The 20,695-nt window shown below is 46.9% G+C and overlaps 1 long non-coding RNA gene across 1 annotated transcript; it reads left to right on the forward strand.

Annotated features, from left to right (window-relative positions):
* The first annotated feature begins 668 nt into the window (after positions 1-668).
* Positions 669-2,845, forward strand: LOC108634295. The gene is made up of 3 exons (XR_001917532.1): positions 669-795; positions 1,269-1,366; positions 2,634-2,845. It is a non-coding gene; the product is annotated as an uncharacterized LOC108634295 (long non-coding RNA).
* The last annotated feature ends 17,850 nt before the right edge of the window (positions 2,846-20,695 follow it).

The raw sequence follows: 20,695 nt of genomic DNA on the forward strand, positions 1-20,695 counted from the left end.
AGGCTCCAATGCTTTGAACACCTGATATGAGGAGCCGACTCACTGGAAAAGACCCTGATGCTGGGAAAGATTGGGGGCAGGAGGAGAAGGGGACGACAGAGGATGAGATGGCTGGATGGCCCCAGTGACTCGATGAACATGAGTTTGAGTGAACTCTGAGAGTTGGTGATGGACAGGGGGGCCTGGCGTGCTGCAGTCTGTGGGGTCACCAAGAGTCAGACACGAGTGTGTGGCTGACCCACAACATCATGAACCACAAAGGCACATAGATACCCACAGAAAATTTGTACACCAGTCTAATGTTCTTCATAGTCAGAGCACAAATCCATTTATCCAAGACATGGTGCTCTAGAAATTCTAAAAGCCCCAGTAGGAAAGAGCTAAATCCTGTAAAATTGCCCCAAATTACTAAACACGTTTATGTACGCCTGCTCCTACACCAGCTATATAGGATAGCTGTAGAACTCTACAATATATTTATATGCATGTACCCTGGTGGCTCAGACGGTGAAGAATCTGCCTGCAATACAGGAGACCCGGGTGCGATCTCTGGGTCGGGAAGATCCCCTGGAGGAAGGCATGGCAACCCACTCCAGTATTCTCGCCTGGAGAATCCCATGGACAGAGGAGCCTAGCGGGCTGCAGCCCATGGGGTCACAAAGAGTGGGACACGACTTCGAGACGAAACACCACCAAGAATGTGCATATTCTCATGTTTTCCTACGTTTATTTTAACATTTTCTAGGTGAGCAAAAGACAGGAAGAATCAGGCTTCCCAAAAGAGGAGTCACGTAGGTGAGTAACCTGTTAAAAAGTGAACCAATCGTGTTTGAAAGTGAGAAACTTACTTTGGGACGCAGCTTGCTATCTTTGGAACTTTCTTTGGGATGCAGCCTGCTATCTTCGGAGGTGCAGGAAAAGAAAGTGTGAGTCGCTCAGTCATGTTCGACTCTCTGCAACCCCGTGGACTGAAGCCCACCAGGCTCCTCAATCCATGGGATTCTCCCAGGCCAGAATACTGGAGTGGGTTGTCATTTCCTCCTGCAGGGAATCTTCCCAGCCCAGAGACTAAACCTGGCTCTCCTGCATTGCAGGCAGATTCTTCACCAGCTGAGCCACTAGGGAAACCCAAGACATGGAACCACTTAAGAAGTCAGGGGCTGTGTTGGTGAGAGTGATGTGAACTGCCTTGATGCAGACGCCCCAGAATTTTGTCAACTTACCGCAGTTTCAGCTAACTTTTTGTTTCAATTACTTATCCGTTCCAGGTGTTCCTGCTTGGGTAGATTTCTTCCAAGTGGTGAGTGACAGGCCCAGCATCCTTGCCAACCTGGTCCTCTGCCATCTTCAACGCCTGCCTCCCAAGGTACCGCTGTTTGCCTTTCTTGCTTCCTTGCCGTTGCTGTTTCTGTGTCTGTTGCTTGAACGCCATCCAGCTGAAATGGCTAAAACACAGGTGGTGTTCATCCTTCCTCTGGCCGGAACGCCACCACACAAGACACTTCAAACGCTAAGAGCAGCTGGGATGTGTCCTCAAGCTGAGATGATAATCTGAGTCTGGTTTCACTGAGTATGGTATCAGTGAGTAGCTACTGTGAAAATGAACGTGTCAGTTGCTCATTCGTGTCTGACTCTCTGCAATCTCATGGACTGTAGCCCTTCAGGCTCCTCTGTCCAGGGGGATTCTCCAGGCAGGAATATACAGGAGTTTGTAGCTATTCCCTTCTCCAGGGGATCTTCCCAACCCAGGGATCGAACCCAGGTCATCTGCATCGCAGGTGCATTCTTTACGCTCTGAGCCACCAGGGAAGCCCTCTGTCCGTGGGTAAAAGCCCTCTGTTGATGTATGTGCAGAGAGTGATTGCACTCTGCCCCTTGCCGCTAGTACTATACGTCGTACCGTCGCTTTGGAAGTCCACTGGGCGCCGTGTTGAAAAGCTGAAGGTGACCCAGAAGTTGCGCTCGTGGGTAGAAACTCTGGAGAATCCCTTGCCTTTGTGTCCAGGTGTTAGCCCGTCCTCAGGAGTCGTGTCTCTGATATTGAGACCTGCCGTCCACCTGTGTGTCTGTGGGCAGGAGAGTGGAATTTATAGAGTGTGAAATCATTGCACAGTGGAAGGCTGTACAGAAGTGAAGCGAGGTGGCTCCAGATAGAAGCCACGCCCTCGGGGATTTTAAGCTATTTTTCTTTCATCCTCTCTGTTTCTTCATTTGCTTTGGTTGCACTGGATCTTTGCTGCTGTGTGGGGGACTTTGGTTGTGGCGAGCGGGAGCGGCCCTTGGTTGCGGCGTGTGGGTTCCCCTTTGCGGCGGCTTCTCTGGGTGTGGACCAGCGCCTCTGGATGCCTGGGCTCAGTTGCTATGACTCATAAGCTAGCTTGCTGCACGGCATGTGGAATTTCCCCAAACCGGGGGTCAAACCCATACCCCCCCGCGGTGGGGGCACGCGAGGTTCGTCCCTGGCATCTTGTTTCACAGCCTCCTTTGCCCCAGTCCCCGGGTCAGTAGCAGCGTGTCCCGCGTCTGCAGTGTGGGAGCAGGCTGTCGGCTGGTTGGGCCAGGCCCGCCCGCCCTGGGGAGGGCGGTCTGCTTTGCTCAGTGTCCTGGCTCACGTGTTCATCTCATCCCACAAGGCCCTACTGCAGAGCATAGGAAACTGCAGTCAGTATCCTGTAATGCCCTGTGAGTGGAAGGGAGTCTGAAAAGGCGCACGTGTGTAACTGAGCCCTTTGCTGTGCACCGGAAGCGAACGCGACGATGGAAGTCAACTATGGAAGTGCAGCGAAAATCAAAGCTAGGCGCTCGGGCGTGTCCGACGCTCTGCGACCCCATGGACTGCAGCCCCGCCAGGCTCCTCTGTCCGTGGAATTCTCCAGGCAAGAATGCCTGGAGGAGGGAATGGGCTCCCTCTTCCTGGTCCAGGGACAGAACCCAGCGCTCCTGCATTGCAGGCAGATTCTGCACCGTCTGAGCCACCAGGGATGCCAACGTTATAAATAAATGACACTTCAGTGTGAAAAAATTTTAAAAACGTGAATCTCATTCAGAAACACCCTATACCAGACACACGTTTTACCAAATATCTGGGCACTTTGTGGGCCAATCAAGACACAGAAAATTAACCTTTATCATGTCTGATTGTGTGTGTCTGTGTGTGTGTGTGTGTGTGTGTGTGCACGCACATGTATCCACGCGTCTTATAATGCATTAAGCACCGAGCCAAATAAAAGATTTAATTTTCGTTGCAAAATCTGTGTGCTCTAATAATATTCTACAGTCTTCCTGAAACATCACTGGCAACGTCCAAATATGGATTAAGTGAAGGATCTCAAAAAAATGAGAGAATGCAGCTGGTGGGCTAGACAGTGCAGAATGCAGACACCCTTGATGCCACAGCAAAATTCCTAAAGGGCCCCAGGAAGTTTCCCTGTGTTCCTCTGCCTTCAGGGTTGAGGAAGCAACCCCTTTTCCTGTCTCCCCATTACGGTCATGGAATTTGCAGGAACTGGTCACTGGCAGCCCGCGAGGCTGTGAGGTTCATAAAAATCTGTGTTCCTGTTTCAGGGACGTACATTGGCTGAGACCCCTCACCCTGGCCGGGGCTCCATAGTAACCATGTGCGGGAGTTAATTTTACGACAGGAGGTCCTCCTGGGAAGAAGCTGTCGGAACCAGCAAGCCATCCCCCTACCGGGAGAGTTCTGGAAAGGTCAGAAGGACACACCGCGTGTCTTAGCATTTCCCAGAATCCTTCCTTCTGGCACCCTTCTTGGCTGCCCGATGCATGTACCACCTGGAAGGACCTCGAGTCAGAATGACGGGACAGAGAAAATCCAGGAACTAATCCCATCACCATAAAACCTGGGACCATGAGCCACGAGGCACAGCCGTTCTCCCGGTTTCTTCCCCTACGACTCTCCATCCGGGCTCCCCTTCCCAATCAACTCTCCTGCTTGGGCAGCTCATGTGTCCCCTCGGACAATTCTTTTCCGAGCATCAGGCGAGATCCCACTCTCGGACCCTGGAAGTGGAGTCCCCCCCTTCCTGTAACATTCCCAGTTCAGGTAAAGAATGCAGAGGCTTATTTCATTCCTTTGTTATGGCTGACTAATATTCCACCGTAGAAAGGTACCACACCTTTTTTTTTTTTTAATCCATTCATATAGCGACGGACACGCAGGTTGCTTCTCAGCCGTCAAAGAGAGTGAAACAGCGTCATTTGCAGCAACCTGGATGGACCTCGAGATGATCGTTGCTAAGTGAAGTGAGTCGGACTGAGAAAGACAAGCCAGCGTGTGATATCACTTATATGTGGAATTAAAAAAATAATAATAATACGAAATAACTTAGAAAACAGAAGCAGACTCGCAGACACAGAAAACGTATGGCTACCAAATGACCAAAGGAGGGCAGTAAATTAGGAGTTTGGAATTAGCAGACACACACTGCTATGTATATATCAATGAAATAAACAACCAGACCTACGGCATAGCACACAAGAGAACCATAATCAATACTGTGGAATCCCCTAGGATGGAAAATAATGAGAGTGAATATGCATCTATGTATACCTGAACCCCTTTGCTGTATTCCCCCAGCTAACACAACGTGCTACATCAACTACCCTTCAATTAAGCAATAAAATGAGAAAAAAAAAAAAATACTCAAACTCAGCTGATTCAAACTCAGCTGAATTTTTTTTTCTTTTTCTTTTCTTAATTTTATTTTTTTTTACTTTACAATACTGTATTGGTTTTGCCATACATTGACATGAATCCGCCACAGGTGTACATGAGTTCCCAACCCTGAACCCCTCTCCCACCACCCTCCCCATATCATCTCTCTGGGTCATCCCAGTGCACCAGCCCCAAGCGTCCTGTATCCTGTATCGAACCTAGACTAGCGATTCGTTTCTTACATGATAGTAGACATGTTTCAATGCCATTCTCCCAAATCATCCCACCCTCTCCCTCTCCCTCAGAGTCCAAAATTCTCACAGGTGACCTCGGGCAAAAGAGAATTCCTCGCTGCTTTACCAGAAATGAAACCGCTGGCTTCAGAATTCAGTGCCACAAGCTAAATGTGTCTGAAGAGTATGGCCTCATTTGGTTTCGTCAAGCAGCTGTATTAACCACCCTGTGCATCTCAGACGTACTACACGGTACCCCAGAGTTCTTTTAACTTTGAAAGACGGACAGTTTCTAATTGTGTGTGAAGTCCAGATAACACGTTTTTGCAGAGTCTGCGACAAATAATCATCGCAGTCTATTCAGATAAGAGACTCACAGCGCCTAGAATCTTTAAGCAGTACGTGCATGCTCAGTTGCTTTGGTCGTGTCCAACTCTTTGCGAGCCTGTGGACTCTATAGCCCCTCCAGGCTCCTCTGTCCATGGGATTCTCCAGACAAGAATACTGCAGTGGGTTGCCATGCCTTCCTCCAGGGGATCTTCCCGACCCAGGGATTGAACCCACGTCAGCCTGTGTCTCTAGCATTGCGGGGGGATTCTTTACCCATTGAGCCACCTGGGAAGCCCCAGTCACTGTATCAGTTCCGTTTAGTCGCTCAGTCGTGTCTGACTCTTTGCAACCCTGAGGACTGCAGCACGCCAGGCCTCCCTGTCCATCACCAACTCCTGGAGCTTACCTAAACCCATGCCCATCGAGTCGCTGATGCCATCCAACCGTCTCATCCTCTGTCATCCCCTTCTCCTCCCGCCTTCAATCTTTCCCAGCATCAGGGTCTTTTCCAAGGAGTCAGTTCTTCCCATCAGGTGGCCAAACGATTGGAGTTTCAGCTTCAGCATCCGTCCTTCCAATGAATATTCAGGACTGAGTTCTTTTAGGATCGGCTGCACCCACAAGTATTGCAGCAGTTTCTAATGTATGCCTTAGCGCCCCTGTGTCTACGTATGACACACTAGCTTCGCCGTGACTTATGTTTCCAACCACAGCAGACTTTATGCCCTGCGGAGTCACCTCGGATCTTATCAGCGAGAATTCCACACAGCAAGCAGCAAGGACTGCCTCTTTGCCTGGAAACTCTGAGGATGCACATGGCTGACTGATAAGCACCTCATTAGAGCTAATGAACTGTTATCCTTGGAAGAATCCTGTAACAAGATAGCTCAATCTGTGAGTCATCACAGGTGTCTCCTCTCTGTCATTTAGCAGTCTCAAAACTTGGCAGGGACGATTCAAGACCGGAGTTCAATCTTAAACAAAACTTGACACACACCGTTTGCGATTTTTCTTGAATATGAGGCTTGGAGCTAACGAGGTGGATTCTCTCAGCCTACAAAAGCTCAGTAACCAATCTTATTTCTGATTTCCTAAAGGTAATCAACCCTGAATATTCATCAGAAGGGCTGATGCTGAAGCTCCAGGACACTGACCACCTGATGCAAAAAGGAGACTCATTGGAAAAGACTCTGATGGTGGGAGAGATTGAAGGCAGGAGGAGAAGGGGACGACAGAGGATGAGATGGTTGGATGGCATCACGGACTCGATGGACGTGAGTCTGAGGGAACTCCGGGAGATGGTGATGGACAGGGAGGCCTGGCGTGCTGCGATTCATGGGGTCGCAAAGAGTCGGACACGACTGAGCATGGAAACAATAGCAACCGCAACCCGTGATAAGGACATACCCCAGTGTTCCGTAAGATGATAACTGGTGAACGCGCTCCTGCTAATCAGCGTTCATGTATTTATCTTCATGGGCAAGGCCTCTCGTAACAGATAGACCATTTCTTGAGTTGGACGATGCTGTACCGTTTCTAAGCTCACATTTTCCGTGTGAAATCTCAAGTGTATTTTGGGGCTGCCAAAATAATAGAACATCGCGGCTGACGGTGGAGGGCTGGGCTGGTCGACGGGGGTTCTGAGCAATTTAACAGGCGTTTGTGTGTAAAGGTCTGAACGGCTGTTGGGTCACTCCCGTGCTTTCTGCTTTGTTCCGCAGTCTCTCTTAGATGGAGAGGAATATTGCCAAGTGACACGGAGATGGCCAAGGGACCTGTCTGGTTCTCATTTTCTCCATATTTGTTTTCGTATGGATCCCCATCGCCTTTTATTGAACTGCTTGTGTCCTTTTAAAAAAACGTTTAATGTTGTGTTGGGTGTAGTGAAGAGGAGAAAAGAGTGACAGAGGATGAGACGGTTGGATGGCATCACTGACTCAGTGGACACGTGCCTGAGCAAGCTCCAGGAGTTGGTGAAGGACAGGAAGGGCTGGCGTGCTGCAGTCCACGGGGTTGCAAAGAGTCGGACACGACTGAGCGACTGGAAAACAACATCGCTGATTAACGGTGTGGTGATGGTTTCTGGTGGACAGCACAGGGATTCAGCCATAGGTACACATGTATCCATTCCGCCCCAAACTCCCCTCCAGCCAGGCTGCCACATGACAGTGAGCGGAGTTCCCCGTGCTGGGCAGCAGGTCCTTGCTGGTTCTCCATGTTACATACAGCAGTGTGTCCATGTCCATCCCAGACTCCCTGACTATCCCTTCCCCCATCCCTCCCCCCGGTGACCATAAGGTTATTACAGAGGATTGAGCAGAGTTCGCTGTGCTGTCCAGCAGGTCCTTGCTGGTTCTCTGTGTTAAACACAGCAGTGTGTCCGTGTCCATCCCAGACTCCCTGACTATCCCTTCCCCCATTCTTCCCCTTGGTGACCATCAGGTTATTACAGAGGATTGAGCAGAGTTCGCTGTGCTGTCCAGCAGGTCCTTGCTGGTTCTCTGTGTTAAACACAGCAGTGTGTCCGTGTCCATCCCAGACTCCCTGACTATCCCTTCCCCCATTCTTCCCCTTGGTGACCATCAGGTTATTACAGAGTATTGAGCAGAGTCCCCTGTGCTGTCCAGCAGGTCCTTGCTGGTTCTCTGTGTTAAACACAGCAGCGTGTCCATGTCCATCCCAGACTCCCTGACTATCCCCTCCCCCACCCTTCCCCCGGTAACTGTAAGTTCATTCTCTAGGTCAGTGAGTCTGTTCTTGTTTTGTAAGCTCACTTGTATCATTTCCTTTTAGATTCGCATATCAGGAATTTCATAAAGATGGATAATGGACAAGCGCCTGCTGTGCAGTGCAGGAGACTACTCAGTGTCACGTGGCAGCCTGGATGGGGTGGGGGGTTTGGGGCGCATGAATCAATGTGTGTGTATGACTGAGTCCCTTTGTTCTCCACCCGAGACGGCCATAACATTGTTAGTTGGCTATATGTGTTAGTTGCTTCAGTCAGTTCAGTGTCGCTCAGTCGTGTCCGACTCTTTGTGACCCCACGGACTGCACCATGGCAGGCCTGCCTGTCCATCACCAATTCCCGGAGCTTAGCCAAACTCACGTCCATCGAGTCAGTGATGCCATCAAACCATCTCACCCTCTGTCGTCCCCTTCTCCTCCTGCCCTCAATCTTTCCCAGCATCAGGGCCTTTTCTATTGAGTCAGCTCTTTGCATCAGGTGGCCAAACTCTTGGAGTTTCAGCTTCAGCATCAGTCCTTCCAATGAATATTCAGGACTGATTTCCTTTAGGATGGACCGGTTGGATCTCCTTGCAGTCCAAGGGACTCTCAAGAGTCTTCTCCAACACCACAGTTGGAAAGCATCAATTCTTCGGCGCTCAGCTTTCTTTATAGTCCAACTCTCACATTCGTACATGACTGCTGGAAAAACCATAGCTTTGACTAGACCGACCTTTGTTGGCAAAGTACAGTTGTGTCTGACTCTGTGATGCCATGAATTTTAGCCCACCAGGCTCCTCTGTCCACGGGATTCTCCAGGCAAAAATACCGGAGTGGGTTACCATTCCCTCCTCCAGGGGACCTTCTCCACCCAGGGATCGAACCAGGGTCTCCTGCATTGCAGGCAGATTCTTTACTGTCTGAGCCAACAGGGAAGCCCCCAGTACAAAATAAGAAGTTAGCAACAACAACAAAAAAATGGTGGACTTCTGGATTTTACAAAAAAAGGGAAGTGTTAGAAAGGTATGTAACTATAGAAACAGAGATGGGCATGATAACATCTAGAAAGCAAGGAAGCCACAGACTGCCTGCAGCCACCATCAGCTGATGGATGTGGGGTGGTGGAGGGAAGTGAGAGGCTGGGTGGGTACTTGACCACAGTCTTCCCAAGAAGTTCTGGAAGAAAACAAGCCTTCCAACACCTTGATCTCGGACTTCTGCGTTCCAGAGCTGCAAGAGAATAACCTTTCACGACAGCTGCAGGAAAGGAACACCCCCGGCGTTGCTGACAACTTGGGTTATGCAGAGAGTGTAAGCTTAGACCCTGATGCTGGGAAAGATTGAAGGCGGGAGGAGAAGGGGACAAGAGAGGATGAGATGGTTGGATGGCATCACTGACTCGATGGACATGAGTTTGAGCAAGCTCTAGGAGTTGGTGATGGACAGGGAGGCCTGGCGTGCTGCAGTCCACGGGGTCTGGAAGAGTCGGACACGACTTGGCTACTGAACAACAGCAGCCTAAGCTCAGACAATCACAGCCTTTCAGACGCACTTCATCTTGCCGCCGCTCGGGAGAAGCGGTGTCACATGAAGTGTGAGAAGCACCTACACGTCACAGGTGGTCCAGAGCTTTCATCGGTGGAACCAGGCTGGAGTGGCTTTTTCTGAATGAGCCCTTTCCACTTCCTCAGGGCCTCGTACGCCAAAGTCCATGGTGATGATAAAGCTCCAAAGGAAATCTCCGTGCCCCTGCATGAGCTGTTGTGTGAACTGTATGATCATACCAACTCCAAAGCCTGTAAACAAGAGAGTTGACCTCCTCTAGCGCACTGCCAGGCATCAGAGAGATAAATCATCGCTCCTTGGAGCCCACACGCCATCCTCAGCAAATGAAACTTTCTCTTCCACGTCTTCCACTGCCAAGTCATTGGGGGGCAAGCAATTAAAGACACGTTCCTCCGGTAATCCTTCATGGGAGGACAGTTGAAGAATGCTTTCCCAAGCGAGAGCAGAAGAGACCGTTTCTTGGTTTCAGTTTAGATGGAGGGGAGGGCTGTTGGAACGGGGCATTCTTTGTGAGGTGGCCAGGATGGATCTCAGAGTTTACATGCATTGACCTTCTACAGGAAGAGATCACATTGGTGGTTGTCTGTTTTTTTTTTTTTAATTGATTTATAATGTTTCCAGTGTATAGCAAAGTGATTAAGTTACATACGTATATGTCACAGAATATATACGGAACGAATATAAGAATATAAGGAAGCTGAATATCTATATTCAGTTTATAGTCATTGGAAGGACTGATGTTGAAGCTGAAACTGCAATCCTTTGGCCACCTGATGCAAAGAGCTGACTCACTAGAAAAGGCCCTGATGCTGGGGAAGATTGAGGGCGGGAGGAGAAGGGGGCGACAGAGGGTGAGATGGTTGGGTGGCATCACCGACTCGATGGACGTGAGTTTGGGTAAGCTCCGGGAGTTGGTGATGGACAGGGAGGCCTGGCGTGCTGCAGTCCATGGGGTCACAAAGAGTTGGACACGACTGAGCAACTGAACTGAACTGAAGATATATATAAGGATTTATATGGAGCTGAATATATGTATAAAAGGATATATATGTAACTGAAGCTCTTAGCTCTGCACTTAAAACATTGTAAATCATCTCTACTATTGTTTATAAAATAAACAAGAAAGACCTAAGAGATATTGAACTGCATCCAATATCTTGGGATTACCTATAATGAAAAAGAACCTGGAAAGTGTACATATATTCAGTTATGGATATAACATATATATACTATACATATTCTTATATATGTACAAGAATATATATATAATTATGTCCTTTATATATGTAACTGAATATCTATACATACACATGTATATGTACTATGTAATAACCGATAGTGGAAAAGAGTCTAAAAAAGTATGTATATTTTATGATATATATAGGAACATATATGTAACTGAATATATATGTATACACATATATGTAACCTGTAATGGAAAAGAATCTGAAAAGTATACATATATGTGTAAGAATATATATGTAACTGAATATATATATAGATATAGGTGTAATATGTAATAACCTATATTGGGAAAAATCTGAAAAGTGTATATATGTTGTAACAGTATATATAAGAATATATGTGTAACTGAATATATATATACATATACATATATATAGAGAGAATATGTAATAACCTATATTGGGAAAAATCTGAAAAGTGTATATATGTTGTAACACTATATATAAGAGTATATGTGTAACTGAATATATATATATACACACATGTATATATGGGATATGTAATAACCTATAATGGAAAGAAACCTGGAAAAGTGTGTATATATACACATGTGGGAGAATAGATACATAAGAATATTTATGTAGCTGTATATACGTCTGTGTGCATGTATAAGAATAGATATCTAAGGATATATATGTAACTGTATATATATACACACACACATATATGTAATATGTAATAACCTATAATGGAAAAAATCTGAAAAGTATATATATATCTGTGTCAGAATATGTATTAAATATTTTCTAATGAGTCAGCTCTTTGCATCAGGTGGCCAAAGTATTGGAGTTTCAGCTTCAACATCAGTTCTTTCAATGACGATAAACCGAATGTAGATATTCAGCTTCCCTGTTACATATATATTCTTGCAGATATACATACATAACTTAATCACTTTGCTATGCACTGGAAACAGTAACTGAATATATGTACACACAAACATATGTATACTCGCTCAGATTCTTTTCCATTGTAGGGTGTTACATATATATGTGTGTGTGTATGTCCTTTCCAATATTACAGGATCCTTTATATATAAGGTCCTTATGTTTGGTTTTATATATACTAGTGTGTATCTGCTAATGCTAACCTCCAAATGTATCCCTCCGTCCCCTTCCCCTTTGGTGAACATAAGTTTGTTTTCTATACGTGTGAGCCCATTTCTGTTTTGTAAATTCATTTGTATCATTGTTTCGATTTCGCATATTACTGATACCGTATGATTCTTGCCTTTGCTCTTCTCTTATGATGGGTCTCTAGATCCATCCGCATCTCTACGGATGGCATGATTTCATTCTTTTTCATGGCTGAGTAGTATTCCACTGTGTGTGTGTTCAGTTCAGTTCAGTTGCTCAATTGTGTCCGACTCTTTGCAACCCCATGAATCGCAGCACGCCAGGCCTCTCTGTCCATCACCATCTCCCGGAGTTCACTCAGACTCACGGCCATCGAGTCGGTGATGCCATCCAGCCATCCCATCCTTGGTCGTCCCCTTCTCCTCCTGCCCCCAATCCCTCCCAGCATCAGAGTCTTTTCCAATGAGTCAACCCTTCGCATGAGGTGGCCAAAGTACTGGAGTTTCCGCTTCAGCATCATTCCCTCCAAAGAAATCCCAGGGTTGCGTCTTTATCCGTTGGTCTGTCAGTGGACACTTAGGTTACTTCCCTGTCTTGGCTGTCGTAAATGGCGCTGCTGTGAACATCGGGGTGCACTTTGTGTTTCCTGATTACGGTTTTCTCGGGGTGTGTGCCCAGTCGTGGAACTGCTGCATCAGATGGTAGGTCTGCGTTGCGTTTTGTAAAGAACCTCAATCCTGTTCTCCGTGGTGGCTGTCGCAACTCACACTCCCGTTAATGATGTACAAGGGTAAGGAAATCATATTTTTAAAGAGGCGAGGAGCGTAGGACTTGCTGAACATGCCTCGACAAGTGTCAACTCAGAAACCGCCATCTGCCTTCACTTTCACTTTGGCAGACGCATAGGGGGAAGTGGCAAGACTATGGAAATATTATAGTGCGGTAGAAGAAATGAATCCCGAAAGCTTTCATAGAATGTGGCTGTGGTTTTGCTCTCAGGAAGCTTCTTTTTATTTTTTTAAGATGTGTTTTCTGTTGGCAGATTTTTTTTTTTTTTTTTTTTTTTTTTTTATGAGGCAGGTCTTCTTCTCAAATGCCATCGGTCAGAATCAGTTAACATTGGCACTTCAGTGGTTGGGACTTGCCCTTCCAGTGTGGGGAGGTGGGGTGGGATGCAGGGTTTGTCCCTGCTGGGAGAGCTGAGATCTCACATGCCTCTGGGCTGAAAAACCCAAACCATAAAGCAGAAGCAATGTTCATCAAAGAGGTTTTTTTTTTTTTTTTTAAATGGAAAAAAAAAAAAAAAACCTTAAGGATCGGTTAACATTGTCCAATGTACCAGTGTTGGGCGTGAAGCGCAGATTCAACACAGCGCTCTTGCTATGTTGCCTGGAGGTTAAAGGGTCGTGGCTGGACGCTTTCTCCAAATTTTGTGTTTTGATCTTCAGGCTCTGTTTTCAGATTATGAGCATAATCTTCTTCGTTGCTCTTAAAACATCACAGCGGTTCTAAATACTCCGTTGGATGGGCATGCAGAATCAATGCAGTACCCAGATCATGTCTGTGCTATGCATCTGGGCCAGTGTTTTGCTGGAAATAGAATAAACATCCTGCTTTTAGGGACTAAAGTGTGCTGTCTGTATTAAAGAAAATCAGGTTCACTTTCCTCCACCCATCGGATAATTTAGTTGACCTTGATTTCTGGAGAAATCTTTCAGGTTGGTCGAGGGTGTGAATTTATGATTTCAGGAGCATATGACCTATGGAAAAGTAAGGAATGGCTATACCATTTAGATAAACACTGGTTTGTTGTTTTTTTTTTTTTTGTCTTTGCCGCTTTTCATAGCATTTAATAATTTCCATCGTAGAAAAACGTACAGATGAATGATTGCTTCAGAAAATTTGAAATTGTGGTTTGAAAAACCCACGTTAACTCTGACCGCCAAGATAAGTCAGTCTGGATCTCATTTTCAGTAATACTAAATTTGCATTCGGTAGCAGACTTTTTGGTCCATGAGAATAAATGGCAAAAGCAAAGAACAAACAGTGAATTCCTTTACTTATCATTTCTCCATAAAGTAACTTTTTTTTCCTCTTGCCGCTCCAGACAGGTAGTTATACAGCAAACGCTGTACCATACGAAGCTAAATATTTGGGTTGGTGTCTTAGTAAATTTGCTAGTAGAAATACAGACAGCATCTTGAGTTCCACATTGCTTTTTGAGCAGTAAAATTGCTGCTTTATCTGTGTAGTTAAGTCGGAGGATGGTATAGGTTGTGCCTCTTTAGGATAAGTGAATCTTTAGGTCAAGTGGTGATGTCTTCTGTCTGTCTGAAGTATGAACGTACTGTAAATGAGCAGAAAAAAATGGAGGAGGGATCATAAGAAATAGGGAATCACGTCTCTGAGTCTCTGTCAAAGTTTTATTACTCCTTTGTTAACCGCTCCTTCACAGACCGGGGTCCGTTCATTCACTGGTCACTCACTGGAGAGAATTTTTGCGACCCAACTGTATCACACGCCAGGGTCAACCCCTTGATTTCTTCCCTGGGTCCAATTTATTTCTGTTTTCCCTGGAGAGGGACAACGAGGGCGTGGCTGAGAAAGGAGCTTACTCTTTTCTTGTGAGCAGTTCCGGTCACTTCTAAGGGTGGGCTTGAGAAAGGAAGACCCAGAGAGACCTTTGGTATCATCCACCAATCTTATATAACTCCTGCTACTTGAAACCCAGAAAATGTTTTTTTATTGAGGTATCGCTGATTATGTTATATTAATTTCTGGTGTGTACATCGGGATTCGAAATTTTTATAGATTATAATCCATTTATAGTTGTTGTAAAATATTGGCTCTGTTCCCTGTGTTGAACTATCCTTGTAGCTTATTTATTTTATGCATTGTGTGTGGGTGTGAGTGTGTGCGTGGGTGTGTGGGTGTGGGTGTGTGTTTGTGGGGGGGGTGGGTGTGGGTGGGTGTGTGTGGGGGGTGTGGGTGTGTGTGGGTGTGGGTGGGTGGGTGTGTGGGGGAGTGGGTGTGGGTGTGTGTGGGTGGGTGGGTGTGGGTGTGGGCTGGGTGGGTGTGAGTGTGTGTGGGTGAGTGGGTGTGTGTGGGTGTGGGGGGGTGGGTGTGAGTGTGTGGGTGGGTGTGTGGGTGGGTGTGTGTGGGTGTGGGAGGGTGGGTGTGGGTATGTATGAGTGTGTGGGTGTGGGCGTGTGTGGGTGTGGGTGTGGGTGTGTGTTTGGGGGGGGTGTGGGTGTGGGTGGGTGTGTATGTGCTGAGTGCTTAGTCATGTCCGACTCTCTGCGACCCCGTGGACTGTGGCCCGCCAGGCTCCTCTGTCCATGGGATTCTCCAGGCAGCAGTACCAGAGTGGGTTGCCGTTTCCTTCTCCAGGAGATCTTCCCAACCCAGGGGGTCGAGCCTGGATCTCTTGCATCTGCTGATTTGGCAGTCAGACCTTTTACCAGGGAAGCCTTTATACACAGGTCTCCCATATTGCAGGCGGATTCTTTATCCAGCTGAACCACAAGAGAAGCTCAAGTATACTGCAGTGAGTAGCCTATCCCTTCTCCAGCGGATCTTCCCAACCCAGGAATCGAAACGGGGTCTCCTGCCTGGCAGGCGGATTCTTTACCAACCGAGCTCTCAGGGAAGCCCCCTTATGCGTAGTCGTTTGTCCCTGTCAATTCCTGACCCTCATCTCTCTTCTCCCCCATTCCCTCACCCCACTGGTCACCCCTGGTTTGTTCTCTACATCTGTGAGTGTGTTTCTGTCTTCCTATATTTATTTGTTTTCCTTTTTAGACTCCACATATAAGTCATAGCATAGGATGTCTGTCTGACTTCACTGAGTATGATCATCCCTAGGCCCATCCAGATTGCTGCAAATGGCACAGTCCTTTTTTTCATGGCTGAGGAATATTCCATCGTGTAGCTATGGACCACGTTTTGTGTTTTCCATCCCTCTGTTGATGGACACAGGTTGCTTCCATGTCCTGGCCGTTGTAAAAAGTGCTGCTGTGAACTTGAGGATATATGTGTCTTCTTAAATTAATGCTTTCATTTTCCAGAGACATACCCAGGAGTGGAATTACTGGGCTATACAGTGGTATTATTTTGTGTGTGTGTGTGTGTGTGTTACCCCAAGGTTGTATGTAATTGGATTTCTTGCAGTTTGGTACTCTGCATATAAGTTAAATAAGCAGGGTGACAATTTACAATAAAGTTCATCATGAGAAACGCTGGGTTGGAAGAAGCACAAGCTGGAATCAAGGTTGCCGGGAGAAATATCAATAACCTCAGGTATGCAGATGATACCACCCTTATGGCAGGAAGTGAAGAGGAACTGAAGAGCCTCTTGATGAAAGTGAAAGAGGAGAGGGAAAAAGTTGGCTTAAAGCTCCACATTCAGAAAACAAAGATCATGGCATCCGGTCCCATCACTTCATGGGAAATAGATGAGGAAACAGTAGAAACAGTGTCAGACTTTATTTTCTTGGGCACCAAAATCACTGCAGATGGTGGCTGCAGCAATGAAATTAAAAGACGTTACTCCTTGGAAGAAAAGTTATGACCAACCTAGACAGCATATTAAAAAGCAGAGACATTACTTTGCCAACAAAGGTCTGTCTAGTCAAAGCTATGGTTTTTCCAGTGGTCATATATGGATGTTAGAGTTGGACTGTGAAGAAAGCTGAGCGCCAAAGAATTGATGCTTTTGAAGTGTGGTGCTGGAGAAGACCCTTGAGCATCCCTTGGACTGCAGGGAGATCCAACCAGTCCATCCTAAAGGAAATCAGTCCTGAATATTCATTGGAAGGACTGATGCTGAAGCTGAAACTCCAATATTTTGGCCACCTGATGTGAAGTGCTGACTCACTGGAAAAGACCCTGATGCTAGGAAAGATTGGGGCCAGGAGGAGAAGGGGACGACAGAGGATGAGATGGCTGGATGGCATCACTGACTCGATGGACGTGAGTCTGAGTGAACTCCGGGAGTTGGTGATGGACAGGGAGGCCTGGCGTGCTGAGATTCATGGGGTCACAAAGAGTCAGACACACCTGAGTGACTGAACTGAACTGATATATTCAAAAAAACTTTTTTTTTTGATGAGGCATTTATTGCTATCACTTGTTCCGTGGGAAGAACCGCTTTAGGAGTCTGCTGCAGAGTCATGTGGAAAGCTGACAGAATGTTCTGGTTGGGGGGCGAGACTTTCCTGGTGGTCCAGTGGTTAAGACTGTACACTTCCAGTCCAGGAGACATGGGCAGGGAACTAAGATCTCACATGCCGGGTGGAGTGGCCAACAAAAAGAAAAGAAAAAGAAGGGTCTTTTCCCAGTGTCTGTCTCCCCAGGAAAAAAACCAGCCTCCAGGAAGGCAGTTAAGAATATTCTGATCGTAAACGGCTATGAGTTGGACACGACCGAAATGACTTAGCTCACGCACACACGTCTGTGGGTTTCCAGCTTTCTGCTCACGTAAGGAGCGATGCGTGCTGGCCCAGTCTTCCTTTCTTATATTGAGAACGTAGTCAGCACGGAACAGGTTCTCTTGAGAGACTGTGGGATTCCAGATGTTCCCGGCTCGGAACGCGGGGCTCAGCGCTCAGGAAGAAATGGAAACCCAGAGATGAGCTTCCGTAAAACTTGGGGAAGGAATGATCCTGCCAGGACTGGTTGTGTGATGAGTCGTTGCGGAGGCCACAGCCAAGGCGGAGAACCCGTGAGAGGCAGACGTGATCGCCAGACACGGATCTCAGATGACGGGTTCTGTTTTAAAGGCCGAGGAGGACGGAAGCTGCAAGGCTCCTCTGCATCCGCTGAGCTTGTGATTGATGGGGACGGCGTGAACACGCAGCTGTTGGGCAGAGAGACCACGGGAAGATGCTGCCCTCGGAGAGAGCGGGGAACGGATTTTGCTGCGGCTGAGAAGTCACAGAAGGGAACATCGCCACGGCAGAAGAGGAGACACTGGGTGGGAGGGATTCATACGCTGTGTCCGTGGGTGGACACGGGGGTACGGGACACAAGAAGACAACCCCAGAGAAGAACTCAGAGATGGGACCTGGGGTCACGTAGCTGTTGTTAAGTCGCTCAGTCGTGTCCGATTCTTTGTGACCCCGTGGACCGTGGCACGCCAGGCCTCCCTGTCCTTCACCACCTCCCGGAGCTTGCTCAAACTCATGTCCATCGAATCCATGATGCCATCCAGCCATCTCATCCTCTGTCGTCCCCTTCTCCTCCTGCCCTCAATCTTTCACAGCATCAGGGTCTTTTCCAATGAGTCAGCTCTTCGCAGGAGGTGGCCAAAGTATTACAGGTTCAGCTTCAGCATCAGTCCTTCCAATGAACACCCAGGACTGATCTCATTTAGGATGGACTGGTTGGATCTCCTTGCAGTCCAAGGGACTCTCAAGAGTCTTCTCCAACACCACAGTTCAAAGGCATCCATTCTTCAGCGCTCAACCCTCTTTGTGGTCCAACTCTCACATCTGTACTTGACCACTGGAGAAAAGCAGCCACAGCTTTGTGCGGAGCTTTGTCAGCAAATGATGTCTCTGCTTTCGAATGCAGTCTAGGTTTGTCATAGCTTTTCTTCCAAGGAGCGGGTGTCTTTTAATTTTGATGGACGTTTCTATCATGCAGTCCCACTCTTGGGCATACATCCAGACAAAACTCTTCCTTCAAAGAAGACACGTACGTCCCAGTTATTCATAGCAGCACTGTTCACAATAGGCAGGATGTGGATGCAACGTAAATATCCATCAACGGAGGAATGGATGAAGACGATACGGTACATGTGGTCAGCCCCCGGAAAACAATGAAATAATGCCGTTTGCAGCAATGTGGATGAACCTAGAGGTGACCGTTACTGAGTGAAGTAATCCAGAGAAAGACAAATAGTATATGATATCGCTTAAATGTGGAATCTAAAAAGCAGTGCAAACGAGTGAATATATAACAAAAAAGAGGCGGACTCACAGACAGAACAAATTAGTGGTTGCTGGTGGGGAGAGGGAGGGGAGAGGGGCACGATGGGGGAGGGCCTTGACAGATACAAAGTTACATATAAAATAGTTACTGTACAAGGATATACTGTACATCGTGGGGAAAAGTCAGTACTTAATTCTACATCGTGGGGAACACAGTCAGTGCTTAATAATAACAGTCAATGAAGTGAAGACTACAAAATTCTGAATCAACTTTGTTTACACCTGAAACTAATAGCATATTATCAATTACCTATCGTTAAGAAAACACTTATCGACGTTCTGGGGCAAGAAATACAAAGTAAACGATGAAATGATTCCAAGGACAGTTAATGTGCAAAGTCAGCTAATCTAATAATTTGTGTATTAGTCAGTGTTCCCCGCATACGTATTAAAATCTTGAAAGCATATGAGAGAGACCTGCTTCTACTATTTTTGCAACACCTTTTTTAAATTTGTTTTTTTAATGGAAGGATAATTGCTTTACAGAATTTTTGCAACACTGTTTGAATCTTAATAACTTTTAATAACTTAATAATTAAAATAAATATACTTGTTAATAACAAATTTAAAATAACAATAATCTTAATAACTTAAATGTCAAACGTTTAAAAATGGCAAAAGGGGAGAAAAACACGATAAAGAAAATGGGTCTATTTTTCTACCCTTTTTTTTTTTCTTCAGTTCAGTGCAGTCGCTCAGTCATTTCTGACTCTTTGCAACCCCATGGACTGCAGCATGCCAGGCCTCCCTGTCCATCACCAACTCCCCGAGCTTACTCAAACTCATGTCCATTGAGTCGGTGATGCCATCCAGCCATCTCATCCTCTGTGTCATCCCCTTCTCCCGCCTTCAATCTTTCCCAGCATCAGGGTCTTTTCCAATGATACACCTTCGCCACCCTAGAAGGCGTGGGATCCATTCAGAAGGATTTTTGCAAGGCTCCGAAGAAACTTGGGAGACGGGGCTTTCCTACCGTCAGCATATCTTCATGGAACCCTGGGACGCGGTCTTGGGAATGACAGCCGGATTGTTGCCCGTTACAAAAAGGGTCGCCTGAGCGAAAATCTTTTACCCACCAGCCACTTGGATAATGACAAGCTCCACGCCGAAAATAAACACATAGCGCCGCATCGAAACCAGATGGTGGGCGCTCCCGGGATCTCTCTGGGTTCGTTTTTCCTCTTCGTCTTGTTTTGCATTCCTTCTGAAATGGATGCGATGTATGCCCTCCTGGAGATTCCTTTGCACAGTGAGATCTCGCATAGGTTTGGGGTCAGCATCCTTAGATGGACAAATAGAGAGATTCCGGAGTTCTGACACAGCTGGGGGTTGGGGGGTGGAGCGGGTGGAGACGGAACTGTATGGTGCATTCGAGGACACGTCTGGAGCAAATCAGTGAGTGTGTACTTATTCATTAACACCGCTATAGGCAGTGACCTAAAACCAATTTCTGGATTTCCTGCCCCCACCAATCAATCCCGTCCTCCTAGGACGGTCACAGCCGGTGCAGAATTTTCATCCAGTTGACAAGACCTTGACTTTTCTGCGTTTGACACCTTTATTTGAGATACTTGTAGTCTCGCGGATCTTATAAAAACAATTGCCTTACTGGATGCCCCCCCTGCCTGCCGCCCGCACCGCCCCACCACCCCGCCAAAAAAAAAGTTACATCAATCTGTGAAATGCACCAGTAGAACTAGAAATGTGTAAGGGATTCCGCAAGCTCATTGGTTTCGACCCATCCTTCTGGGTGTTGCTGTTAAGTTGCTCAGTCGTGTCCGACTGCGACCCCATGGACTGCAGCACTCCACGCTTCCCTGTCCATCACCAACTCCCGGAGTTTGCTTAAACTCA

Source organism: Capra hircus, assembly GCF_001704415.2.
Source record: "Capra hircus breed San Clemente chromosome X unlocalized genomic scaffold, ASM170441v1, whole genome shotgun sequence".
Lineage (NCBI taxonomy): Eukaryota > Metazoa > Chordata > Mammalia > Artiodactyla > Bovidae > Capra > Capra hircus.